The sequence below is a fragment of the Sinocyclocheilus anshuiensis genome, unplaced genomic scaffold (assembly GCF_001515605.1).
Source record: "Sinocyclocheilus anshuiensis isolate Anshui unplaced genomic scaffold, SAMN03320099.WGS_v1.1 scaffold393, whole genome shotgun sequence".
NCBI classification, from domain to species: Eukaryota; Metazoa; Chordata; class Actinopteri; order Cypriniformes; family Cyprinidae; genus Sinocyclocheilus; species Sinocyclocheilus anshuiensis.
The window spans coordinates 41,126-54,989 of record NW_015536501.1 but is presented as its reverse complement, the minus strand read 5'-3'; the positions used below and the strand labels follow the sequence as shown (position 1 = coordinate 54,989).

Below are 13,864 nucleotides of genomic sequence, written 5' to 3'. Positions count from 1 at the left end.
ACTTGTAGCAAATGTAGCACTGCCAGTTGTCGTTGGAGATTCTTAGTCCTCCTTTCCGTTCTTTCAATCGCTTTACGTATATGTCGACTTTCCATGTCCATTATTGTGAAACCCGTGAGACACAACAAAAACACAGCTCCGATCACAGCGTCCTCCATCCTCCTGTTGTTAACGTTGTTTTTCTTTGTTTCCGTTGTTGAACGCCACGCACAAATGACGTCGCTGTCGACCGGTTCCTAGTATACACTGTCAGTGCGAATGCAACCCTTTAAATGGTACTGGGAAATAGTTCGCGCAAAATCGTCCCAGTACTTTAGCACTGTACATTTAGTTCTGGAACTAAAGCGGTGCGAAAGGCCCGTATGGTGGTTATTATCGCCCTGATCAGACATGAAAATATATTGTGGCACTATCATGCAGTCAGTAATGATATGACGTTAGCAAACTTTAGCGATTTTTTGCAAACATTTCTTTGAGTAACATGACCGTAAATATGAACTCATGATAGTGTGGTCCCGAAAAATCTTCGTTTGAAGGTCTGTCTGGCCCTTCCCCTACCCCTACCTCTCCAACCAAAAGAGAATCGAGACACCCCTACCCCTTAATTTGCACCAGAAAAGGGGAAGGGCTAAGGGGTAGAATTGGGATTGGGCCTTAATTTCTGTTTTTCTCCTTTCACAGAAGCGCTGCAGGTGCATGATGCGACGATTGAATCCTCATGGTCTTGTTTATGCTGCTATTCGCGCATATAAAGCTAAAACCCTGTACAAAACAACAAAAAAGGACATTCTAATCTTACTGGTTAACGATCGACTAATGAGCTTCGTTTGACGGTCAGAAAAATAAAAATGAACAAAATGCTGTCATTCTACAATTCTCTACCGTGTTTACTATGCTGCGCGCAAGTTCAGGTAACTCAAAAACTTGCGTACACGAGCTGAGACCAGTTGTGAGATTTGATCGTAGCCACCACTCACGTCCATATTGATAAATTCCAAGTTTTGCGTTGAAACGACCGTACACCCAATTTTCTGTCGTACGTTTGTTTTGTAAATGAGGCCCGTTGTGTTTGATCAGGATTGGAGCTGAACTTTGCAGGTAGCCTAGAAAACATGCAGGTAGATCTCCAGGAACAGGACTGGGCACCTATGGCATACAGAAGATAAAAATATACAATCTACTCCACTTTACTGCAATCCTGCAATTATAATACTTGTCTTCTTTCAGTTAGGAAGTCAAGGCATGATCTATTGGTCACACGCGATACAAATCAGAGAACACATCAAAATTAGCATGAGCTTTTCTGGTCCTCGACATTCGCATATGTATGAATGGAAGTCAATGGAATGAAAAGCGTAGTGTGACCTGCCCTTTAAACTTTCCAACACTGTCAAAGCCATGGCCTGGTGATTCAAATATGGATCACATAATTTTCTGACCCGGTTCCCCATTACCCTTCCACTCTCCACTACTGAATCAATACAAGTGTAGAAACAAATACAAGTGAAAAGAAGACTAACCCATTAATCCAACCCTCCTATCTCAGAAGGCATGTCAGGAATGTGTGAGCTTTGTGTGTGGAAGAGAAATTGTGTGGCTAATGACCTTCCTGCCCTATAATTCAGCGATGAAGACATTCTCTCTGGCCAGCGAGAGAGAGGAGTTCAGGGCAGATGGGTTAAAGAAAGAGCAGTAGCACCATCAGTACGGAGTCAATGCTTCATCCCAGCGCTCCTCTTCAATCTGCCTAACACACAGCAAGTCAATGTGCAGCACGGCCCCGTAAGGACAGATTAGAAAAGTACGAATTGCGAGGAAGGAGTGATGCGGAGAAGTCTTGAGCATGAGACAGTCTCTGAACTGTGTGCATCTTGCAGAGGAAGAGATTTTCTAATCATCGAGTACTAGAAGCCCTGAATGACATGTGATTCTCAAAGACATTTGTCTGTCAATGATTTCAAAGGAAGCATATGTCTGAACCTTTCTGTCACATCAAATTGCTTCACATTTAAATGTCTTGACAGGGTCTGTAATTCCACAAGGACAAGCGAGGATATCTGTTGTAAGTCTATGGCACTGCCCAGTGGTCAAAAGACTGAGTGTGAGTTTGATAACTTGAGCTTTAACTATATGTTTTTTCTGAAGTATTTTTTCCATCGTAATGCACATTTTTCCCAGTCAACACATGGATGGAGGCTTTCTTCTCACATCAGCTCTCTTTGCCACAGGAGATGTTTTCCCTTCAGCTTGACCCGTGACAACTGACAAGCTAAATTAAATGTTGTCTCCACTCTTTTTCGCACCTATGCCAACATTCATACTCTTTCACGGCCCTAAAAGCCAGGAGTAAGCGTGCGAGCACACACTCACGAGTCCCTGGTGTCCATTTGCTATCTGGCATTAAAGACCCATCACAGCAGCGTGTCATATCTCCTTGTTTGCCCTCTGCAGAAGCTGTAACTCTATCACTGGCTACCTTCTCTCGGACCCTCTGGACACTAGTGGTATTAAAACAACAGAGATCTTCTGAGGGACCCTGGGTTTGTCCTACTTATATCACAGGCAACTGGAGGAAACCTCACTGCGGTCCAAAACAACCTTGCCATGGGCTCGAGTCCCATGTGTCTGCCTCAGAGACTAAGCTGCGACCTTCTCATTTCAGTCCTGGACCATGTTTTTATGTTTGTAAAAAAGGAACAGATGAAAACCCCCGTAGTAAAGTTACAACAGAGATCTTTTTAATATCTCAACTGCTTCTCCTAGATTGAAATGAGAGCCGATTCACATGTTTATTTGAATAGTACACCCAAATAATTAAATTCATCATTTACTCGATATCATGTCATTTCAAATGTGCATGATGGAATACAAAAGAATATTTTTCAAAATGTTTGGATCAACATAAGGGTCAGTAAATAATGATTGAATTTTCATTTTTGCCTAAACTATCCCTATAGGTTTCTTTTCTCTTTTTTTGCCTTCTGAGATATAGACCCTTTAGACCCAAGACATGCCTTCTTTAGAGTTTCAAAAGAGATGTCAGCAATGTCAAAAACTGCTGAAATATGCAAAGATGTCAAAAACACAGGAAATAAAGGTCAGATTTAAATACTGAAACATTTCCCACCATATTTGTTCCGAGGCTATAAATTATCTAAACTATGCTATCTGCATTAATTATTGTTTATAATTCTGTAGATACAAGCTGTGTCCCAATTCAAAGGCCATGCCTTTGAAGGCTGCAAAGGTTGGACTGAGCATTGTTAAATAGGATGGTCTAGATTACGGAGGATTGATCTTGTCTCCTATGACTGTGACAGCTTTTTCATATATATTTGTATTGTTGATATTCAAGTAAGTTTAACCCAAAACTTACATCTGAAATTCAGCATTTTCTCTCAAAAAATGTCATTGCCACACAATGAATCTCAGGATTGTCTGGGTCGCAAAGAATCCATCAGTTGTATCCTTCATTGCCCGGGAAACAAAGTATGCATTTCAAAGCCACATTAGAAGGAGTCTTCAAGTTGGAACAGACTTCATGCCACAGTGACGCAATCAGTCTTTGAATGCAGCCTCAGAAGTGGGACACAGCAATAGTCAGCAAGAAGGCTCCGCCCACCCACAAAAAAAAACAATTATATATATTAGGGCTGGGCAAGTTAACTCGTTATTATCGCGTTAACGTATTAATTGATTAATGCCGACAATTATTTTATCGCGAATTAATGCCGTTTTTCATTATTATGAAAGTCCGTTGCTCACTGGCACTGAATCAGAGCATGTGAGCGAAGTCACATGCTCTGCACTGAATACACATACAGACAAACCATGGGTCACAGGAGGGGTGGGATGGGTGTCATCACGTGTCTCAACCAATGAGGGCATTTGGGGAGGGCCTAAGACTGCAGCAGCGCTCACATGGACGCTCCTGATAAAATTATTTAGGCTAAGCATCAACATTCACAAACCACTGTGGAAGGTTACTGTAGTATATTTTAATGAAAGTAAAACTATTCACATTTTATTATTTCATTATTAACTGGTTGGGTCTTAGCAAAAATGACATTCAACAGTATTATTTTACTCTTAGTGTGTTTGAAGGTTAAGTGAGCACTAGATGATGGCAAAAGTAATCTAAATATAAAAATAAATAAATGAGCATAAACAACAATATTGTCATTATCCAGTATAGACCTACCCGGTATCTATTTTAAAAACTGTACTGATATATCATACATCCCTAATTCAAAATGTGGCTTTAAATTAACTATAATTTAAACTTAGGCACATATGCAACTACTAATGATTTTCACATGAACAGTAACTTCAGTGGAATTATTGAAGAAAGTAATATGAAAAAAATCAGCTCAGGTCAATCCATTTTTGCAGCTAAGTGTCTTTTTCTGGAAGAAAGTTCTAAGATCTGAAAGTTGCCGTGTGCTTTCATTGTACTTAGAAGGAGAATGAGATTTCTCATAATGACCCCTCTAAAAGGAACATATCTGATCACACTCCAACTCTCCTGAGCTATAGAAGAGCAGCCTCTGAGAAATGAAAACTTCCACCGAGTCTAACAGGATACTCAAACTCCTTAAAGACTGTTTGCACCTCAAAATAATCATTTTTTGTGATAATTGAGCAAAATAATGAGTGAGAGAAGATGAGAGAAGGTGTAAATCTTAATGCGCTCAGCAAGGAATGTGTTTTTATGTTTCTCAGCTCAATATCACACCGGGAATGATGGCAGATATATGATAATGTCTTCACGGAGAGAAGATGCATGAAATGAAAGTCCAAAGCTGTGAACGATATTCTAATGGACTCTCAGGGTTTTATTTGTTGTTCAGAATGTTTTCACACCTTTAGTCCCATTTAAAGGAAACATGCATGTACGGAATACCATCAGTCTTGTCTCCCTCTTTCCCCGTCTGCTGTCGTCTCTACCTCCCAGATGATAATTTGCACCAGAGTCCCATTAGGGGTGTTTGAACACAGCAATCCGTCTTTGCTATTTACCAAACCTGCTTCCATCATCTAATGCACAGCAGAGGCTGGAGCTGGACCATTAGCACTAGGACGGGGAACCCCAAGGGCCAGAAACAGGACCACATACCTGGTACAACCACCAGCTCAGCAATACGTGCCATATAGCCGACCTACAAATGAATTCAGAGAGAGCACATTTATGGGCTGCAAGCAATCAGGAGCTGCAGGGGTTCAGGAGAATGCGGCACCAAGTTAAAACACCCTCCTCGAAACTTTCCCAGCCAGAAAAAGACTTACGATTAGCCAGAGTGTGTCCAGGTGAAATTCTCTTCTACCTGAAAAAAGCACTTCGGGATGATCGTGCTTCAAAGCCAAAGATGATTTAGCAGGACTCCCAACCTTCGTACTGATGCATGTCCCTGAAAAGGAGCTTTGCGGATGTACCTAAAAACTGCTAGGGCTGTAGAAACGACAATAAATGAAAAAACATCTACAGATATATAGAGCATTGCCTCTGATTTAGAAAGTGGTAAGTGCTGGAAGGCCACCTACATTAGTCACATCCTCTGGGACCTTGATCTTTAATAAGTGTAGATGGTGTTACATCATTCCGTATGCTTAGAGCATTAGACGGCGTTCATGTGAGGACCTCTGACGGAGAGCCTATTAATTATGTATTTATGCTTTATCAGTGCCTATGGGACAAACCTGGCTCCCTAGTTTTGTTTTCTAAAATGTTTATTTGTGTAGAAGCATTTAAGTTGCCTGAAAATGGCCCTCTTTTGTTCTCCTCTATAATAAATTCATACCTTAAATGGCAGATAAACAACCACATACAGTCAAGGCTCATGATAGTGAATTCAGGGTAATGTATCATTTCATGCAGATTTTCTGCCGAGACCCTCAGAGATGCACAATAATTCATAGCAAAGTGCATTTTATTCATTTTTTTTGTTGGAAATCGTTGATGCAAGGATAAACATTCGAAGTTACAACATATTCCTCTCCCGGTCCTTTGGAGAAATTGCTTCAGCAGAGGAGTTAGAGAAGGTTTTAGCAGCCTGAAGGGAAATATTTCGGCAGCACGAAAATACAAGCACCATTCTGCTGTATATGAACCTCTGAAGAAATAATTTTCTTTCCATTTAGCAGAGGTCAGCTGGACTCTGTGGTTGTCAATAAATATTGATGTTTCAAAATTACAACTGCACTCTTCGGTTCTCTGTTGTCTTCTTTGTTGTTTCTGCTGAATAACTATCAATACATGTAAAGTTGAGTTATTGTTAATGTTCTCATCTGTTATCAAAAGGCTGCAGAAGCCTTTTGTCTCACAAAAGAATCAAACTCTACCTGTCAAAGTTGAGGCGTGCCTGTCGACTCCTTCTCAACCTCGTTTCATCTTTCTCCAGCAATCTAAGAAAAAAAGCAGCTTTCAAACAGGAAATGGAGCTTTCAGTCCTGAAAAGCTGTCAGGCAAGAACACATAGTCGCACCTTTAGTTCAGTCTCAACTGCTTTGCTGAACCTCAAGCGATGCCATTCGACAGATGCATCATTTTCAAAGCGCTTTTCAAGCACTTAAGATGGGGTTCAGCCTACTGGCTACTTTTAAAAAACTCTGTGCTCTCTAGATCTGTCTGTGTGCTATCTGATCTGACTTCATGGCTTTTATAAGATTACTGCCCAGCCGGTCTTCATTACAGACCATTATCGGTATTGATAAGGTGAAAATAAACTGCACTTAGCTCAGATTTTCTGTTTATCAGCCCATACTCGGCTCAAACCGCAGATGACTGACAGGATCTTAACATAATCTTGCTTTGGCTCCAGCGTTCTGCATTGCTTCATTCCTTCGCGGGATGTATCTGATATTAAAAGAAGCTGGTTTTGTGTTTTTTGGCTCACTTGAAACAGGAGGAGTCAATTCACTCAAGCTGCACCATTTAGCTTTGGTCGGCGGCCAAGCAGGCGTGCCGGACGGATGCGTCCGCGCATCATGTGTGATTTTCAGAGCTGCTGATTGAATAAGAGTTCTCCTTTATTAAATAATGGCACCACAGCAATTGAGGCAGCCATTCAAAATGAGCTCTTCTTAATGTACAGATGGCCTCGTTTACAGTGCTGAAAAAGGCACGGCTGTACTGCGCTCAACAGAAGTTGCTCGGTTGTTGTGAGGTAGTCTAGGGGTTTAGACGCGAGTCAAAGACAAACACTCAGACAGCTGAGTCTCGGGCAACTTTTTTTGATTTCTGAGTGAAGGAATGATTCAATTTCAAGATATAATGAAAGCACAGTCTCACAGGCTTTGGCAGATGCATCTTTATCTTACTTGATTTCACATGATAGAACGCAAGGGAACCAGTCTGCTAAAACATCTAAGGTTTATACAAGTCTCCAACAAACAATTACATCTATTTCAAGAGTTACCACAAGGCTTCTTGATCTCAGACTAGCGGGGAATAACTAATTGTTAGTGAAACATTTCACATGTTTTACCGAGATCGGACCACAGACGTCACCAAACACAAGATAACGAGGTTCCACCAGTCGCTCGAGTCTCCGGAGAGTAAACTTGGGTGTTGGGCCTGTTTCAAAAAGAACATTATTAAAGGTTCTTTATGGGAAATGCTTTAAGGCTTTCAAATCTGCCTCAAACAAAGAGAGACGCATGCTGGGAACAATTATTATAAGCTCCCGTGGCGACTACTTGCAGTTCCCATCAAAAGATGCCATCAAAGCATTTGGTTTACTAGCACAAAATAATGAAGAAGTATTAACCACGCCTCATGGGGTTCAGATCACACAACACTCCTGACAGAAGCCTTCCTCTGCAGCAAAGCATCTTGTGTTGTGAAATTGGTCACTCTGAAGCGCACAGTCAGCCTCTTATCGGAAATGTGACCACAAAGCAATCCAGGGATTTGGAAGGTGAAGTTACAACAGCAGCTGTTAAGGATGCATTGTTACCCCAGAAAAACATACACAGAATTATCTAAAGGTAATAGGACAGTAACCCCACCCTCAATCGCTGTTATGTAGTCAAAAGATTGATTTGCATTTAAATGAGCAAGGCTTATGCTTGTATTGTGGCACTCATCCGTGCTGCGGTAAACAGGCTCGCTATGTAATGCCACCAGACTCCAAGCTCCAAACCTGTCAATCCAGGTGTGCGATTGTCCGTGGCACAAACTTCCTGCAGACACAGAAACCCTTATCAGATCAAGCGCTTCACATTCAACAACATAAATCCGAGTGGAATTTACCAGGCCTACTTAAGTCTATCTCTCAGAGTCTGTCAGCACGACAACCAAACAACTGCTTGCAATGCGACGCAAATATGTGGCAGCGTCACATTGATTCATAGCTGCAATATAGTGCGAGAATAAAATGATGCTGATGTTTTTTTAAACTACCCCCTTCAGCAAATTAGAGAGAGAAATAAATGATCAAATGATTGATTGTATATGAGCTTATTTTTCCTTACTCTGCACACACACAGACGAACTGCCACCCACACACACAGCAGGGACACTCACACACACTCACACACGGGATTGCTCATATACAAACATGTCAAGAAATTACTGTTATTACCTGCTTAGATCTCATTAGGCCTGTCAATGCTTCAGTGTGGGTGAGGAGGAAGAAACTTTGATGGAAAGTGTTAAGTGACATAAGAAAATCTGACGGCCTTCGAGCATTAATTTGATCTACTTAGCCCGGAGACAAGTAGAGCAGCGGGTCTACACTCCCCGCTGTTGGTTTGCGAGATGTACGGTGGCCAGAAACACTGATAAAATGTAAAAGTCTCAGTAACAAACAGCCTTTCCTTTTTCTTTTGTTTTACGAGTGTTGTCCATGCATCTCGGGCGGCATCTGTGGAAATGCTCTCGGAATGATGGCAAGCCAGTGAAAATAACACCGAGCTCTTTCTATCTCTGCCATCTCTCAGAGTTGTGATTTTCTCTTCACTTATTTATGGGCTAATCCATCTCTGTCTGCCTCAAATCAAATTACATAAAAAACAAATAGAGGAGAGAGCACATAGAGGCTGACCCCCATTCGCATGGGCCGAGTCGAAGTCGGGAACGCACTCCGCCTCATTCCCGGGCTGACCCGGCCTGAGTCGAGCCATCACGCTCAACCGGACAGCAAGAGGGATGAGACCAGCTGGGAGAAAATTGGTGTTTACCTGGGTGCTTCACAGAGCAGATTACACTTAAATAACACATTGCAGGCTGAAGCTTAAATGCAGCTTTGAGGCAGTGGAGAGTTCACAGATGTGTGAAATAAAAGAAAGAGGTGGGAGAAAATTTAAGCTTCAACCAACTGAAAGAGTTCTACAGCCTTGCATCTGTAATTCCTGGACAAGCTGTCCTTGGAAAGCACAAACGAACACTATAATTCCGCATTATGAACATCAATGGAGGCTTTCAGGGACTTCAATATGAACAGAATAAATACTTAAATACTAAGTCTTTTAGAGGTGATCTTATTATTCCTTCTATGTTCAGGATGTGACAATAAGGAGTGCCCGATGGCCCGGGGTCAGCGTGAAAGAGGTTCAGGACAGTTGACAAAATTCACATGGTTTTAAGTCTTGCCAAATGCAAACATTCAAGCAATTTGAAACCATTCAAGTGCAATGAGAAAGATAACTTAAGCGAACTTAATTCAGTTCTCACACCGTCTCAGATGGTTTTCTGTGCACACACCCAAATCACGTACATAAAGCCACCTCTCAAACAGCGCATGGGTACTAAATTGAGTTCTCTTTTGCATTTTAATCACACTTGAATAGACAAATAAACAGAATTATGTCAAAATGTCCACCTTGGTGAGTATCCTCTCAAACACAGTCAGTTATGAATGTAAAAAGTTGGGATTAAATAGGATGTATTAATATATTGAAACTGTGCATTAGGTCTTAAGGTGACTGCAGCCTAATATAGCTGCTGCTGTCTATGTCCTTATTGTTAATCATACAACAAAGAAGAAAAAACACTGCTCTTAACTGAAGCACTTTTGTAGCTTTAATAAAAATCAGTGTATTTAATATACATCAGTGTATATTAATTCATACAGTGAAGACGACTATTTATTTTTACATTTGATGACTTCATTCTTCATTTTCTGTAGTATTTCTTACCTTAATACTACAGTTAAACCAACCTATAAAATTTGTATTTCATTTGAATCTTTGTACTATTGTATTTATATGTGCTATTGTTAGCCATTTGTTTATTTGTTCTTATTAATGACCGTTTACTTGTTTTAAATAATGTTTGAACTTTATATTAGTTAATAGCTTTTGCTGTGGTGCCAAAACTGGAATTGAGAATTGTGAAATTTCACTTGTATCTATAATTTGTAAGGTTGTAACAACCTTATTTATTAGAATACAAGGTTACATGGGTCAAAAACTATGCAAACAATAACTTTTTTCCAGTAAACATTTTGGCATGACAAGAAAAAAAATCTGAACCACTAGGCCAACCAGGCCAACAGAGAAGTGTGAAGTTTATTCACTAATATCTACAATTTGGGTGTTGTAACAACCTTATTATTAAAATACACAGTTGCATGGATCAAAAAATTATGTGAAAAATAACTTTTTCTTTTTCGCCAAAGAAAATTTTGGCAGGGCAAGTAAACAATATGAACCACTGGCCGACCAGGCCGATAGAAAAAGTCTGAGGGCGTTGAGCCCTCATGAACTAGTATAATCGAGGCAAAAAAAGCATCAAATACACAAAGGCACTCAGTTTCCAGCATTATCAGAGTGCCACAGCTGTAAAAATCTAACCTACATAATACAACCCAAGCCGCTTACAGACAAAAGGCCATGGTAGCTTGTAAAACAACAGCCAAGATGCCCCCACAGTCCATGTTTTATGAAAGACAAGCTCTGATTACAATATAATTGTTAGCAAGCATTGACAGCATCTTGTATGGCAGCGTGTGGGCTGCACAAAACCATGTAGCGCTCCGCTGCCCCCATGGCTGCAAGCCACTGCTGACAATGCTGATGGTGTTTATGACGCTTAAAGAGGAAACATGATGCCTTCTGCAGCAATCAGGAAGTTGTGGAGTGCGGTGGGCGGGATCTGGGAAATGCAATATTTGCTTAGTTCAACATGCTGCGACTCTCTGTGATGGAGTTAAAACTAAAAATTTTTTTTTAAGAGTTGAACTTATTTTGGCGAACGGTCTCGAGTCTCTTTGAGCTGGTCTGCCCGAGGGTCCGTTTCACGGGGTCCTTGGCTGCTCCTTGTTCGGTGAGAGCTATAAGTGGAGTCTGGGCCAAGCGTGAATGAGATTGTCCCTGTCGCTGCGGGGGAAAGATCTGCCGCTCCCCCTCACTGCTGGGGAGGCAGCAGGGCCGCGGCGCAGATAAAGGGATCAGATGAAGGGTGTCAGATCGCATCGACTTTTCCTCTCCTTCTGTTTCCCTGGCCACAGCACCGTGAATCAACTGGCAAGAGATGCTAAATAAACCCGGCGTTCATTTGTAACACAAGAGTTGGCTATGGTTAACAAAGCATCCCCAGGGACTGGTACAAACACTAGTCTCACCTGATAGCATCTCGGCTCACCAGAGGAACAGCTTCTCTGATGGCGAGTATAAATAACCGTTACTGGGATTAATCTGTCGCATAGATGGCTGGAAGAAGGTGATCCATTAATTTTATGTATGGTTTCGAAACTGTCCATGAAACATTTCTCGGTTTGCTGAGATGCTGTCAGGTAACACAAACTTGATGGGAGCAGAAGGGGGGCTGCAGTATATCATCAGTGTGTAAACTCGAAGTTCTGAGCTGATGAAGTGCAACACCGTGTGCATATGGCATAAGCAACTCTGCAGCAAAAATCCTGTCAGTGTTTCCTTTAGGTCATAAAAAATGATTTTCAGACTGATTGCAAAGCACTCCCTCTCAAGACTCACACGAGGGAGGTAAAAAAAAAAATTAAAAAAAAAGAAACAGCCCTGCGAGGCTTAACATCTCAGCACACAGACTCATAAAAAGCAGTAATAAACCAGAAAGCCTCTTGAGATTTGATGTTCATTCGCTCAAGTGTGCATGCGGGAGCTATACCGAAGGCTTTATTGCCAGTTTCAGATTCAAATGAGGAGTTTGGCCTATGCTGGACCTTAAATGTGAGTGTTCAGGGGTTCGTCTGCGGGTTATTTCAAGCTCACAAAAATCAAACAACACAGAATCTCAAATGAGGGCTGAAGGGAGCATAAGTCATGGCACTTTAAATGAAAACGAGTGCCGGGCTGTGATCTCTGCATTATATCTACCCCAAAAAGCTTAAATCACCAAGGAAGATGGAAATGGTTAAGAACGGATTCTAACTTCAACAAAACCACTCAAACATTCACACATACACATCTCACCCTCTCTTAGATTTTTAGGTAGAGATTTATTTCAAAACTGAATAGTATAGAGTGTGCAAATTACACAATGACTTTTTAGTGAGGGGATGTCAGTTTATGAATTTTAGCAGGACAAATTTCAATGCAATAATATGCATAAATCAAGCATTTTTTTTATGATCGTATTTTTTATGGTTTGCTGCTCAGCCAGTTTCTGTCTGTGAACATTTATTCAATCGTAAGGTAAAAATATGAATTTGTAAACTTTTCTGGTTAACGTGAAAACTAAAATCATGTGAAACTTATATATGTATATGCAGAAAAGTTACGTTCTTTAAAGACCTCGACTTTTTGTTGACATCATTTTGAAGGGTGCAAGTCTTAATTGGGGAGGTCGGAACCCCCAAACCTTCGCACGCTGCTTATTTATGTCTGATTAAATATACATTTCTAAATCAAGTTACAATAATCACTACACATGAAACACAAAGAAAAGTTGCAAAGTGATGTCTACACTGATTAGAACAATATCATGTGGTTGCCATGTCCGTAATACAGCCGTTGCGCGCAAACCTTGCAGCACAAACCTAAAATAAAACAAGCGAACCACCACAAACAAATACCATATCATGCGAAATACACAAGACGGGTAACACTACAAATCATTTGGTAACGTTATATATTTTTCAGTTAACGACAGTCGGATATCATGTGGACAGGCACTCTGCGCACTTTTCCCTACGTTTAAAGTACCTGACAGGTGAATATGATGCGTAGAGCATTTGTAAAAACTCCGTTCACATACCGAACCCGAGCAGCCCGGAGATCAGCAGCAGCAGCACCGCGGGGCGCATCGCTGGAGTCGGTGAGGATCTCTTCGGTAATGTGGTGGTTACCGAGGCAGTGATGCGCGCTCACTGCGGTCCTTCAAAGTTAGGAGCGCTGCTTTCTTCCAAACGGTCGATCAGTTCTTTCTGGAGGTTCTGTCCTGCTCCTTTTCTGCGCTCTTTCTTCTTGCTTGGACTGCTATTAGTGCTAAAATGCAGCCTATAGGCGCTGTTCTCGTGCGCTGTGTCTCGAAGCCGATGTGCGTTCTCTCACTCTGCCGCTCAGAGCGTATCAGTGTCCGGCTCACTCAGTTAGCTCCATACTCTCTCACTCACTCCGTGGAGGATGAGGCAGAGAGGAGAGCGCCGACCTGCTTTGCTCCTCCTTCCCCCGTCTCCTCCTCCCAGCTTCTCACAGAGTGTCTCTGACACAAGTAAGCGGCACACAATATGAATTAACGAATTAAACTATCATCATTTTCAGTTTAGGAAAGAGAGCTGGATGGTTTGTGAACACCGTCGTCTAAACACCGTGCCAAACTGAAGCAAGCTCTGAGGTAAATATTTTTGTTTTGTGGGTTTCAGTGTCTTACCATCGCAATAATGTTAAGGGATGGGATGGTAAATCATACTAACTGCAAAAAATAAATGAATAATAGTTGGGTTAC

At 41.4% G+C, this 13,864-nt stretch overlaps 1 pseudogene; it reads right to left on the bottom strand.

Annotated features, from left to right (window-relative positions):
- Positions 1-13,507, bottom strand: part of LOC107688906 (kin of IRRE-like protein 3) — a 152,877-nt pseudogene extending 139,370 nt beyond the window's left edge.
- Positions 13,508-13,864: the final 357 nt, after the last annotated feature.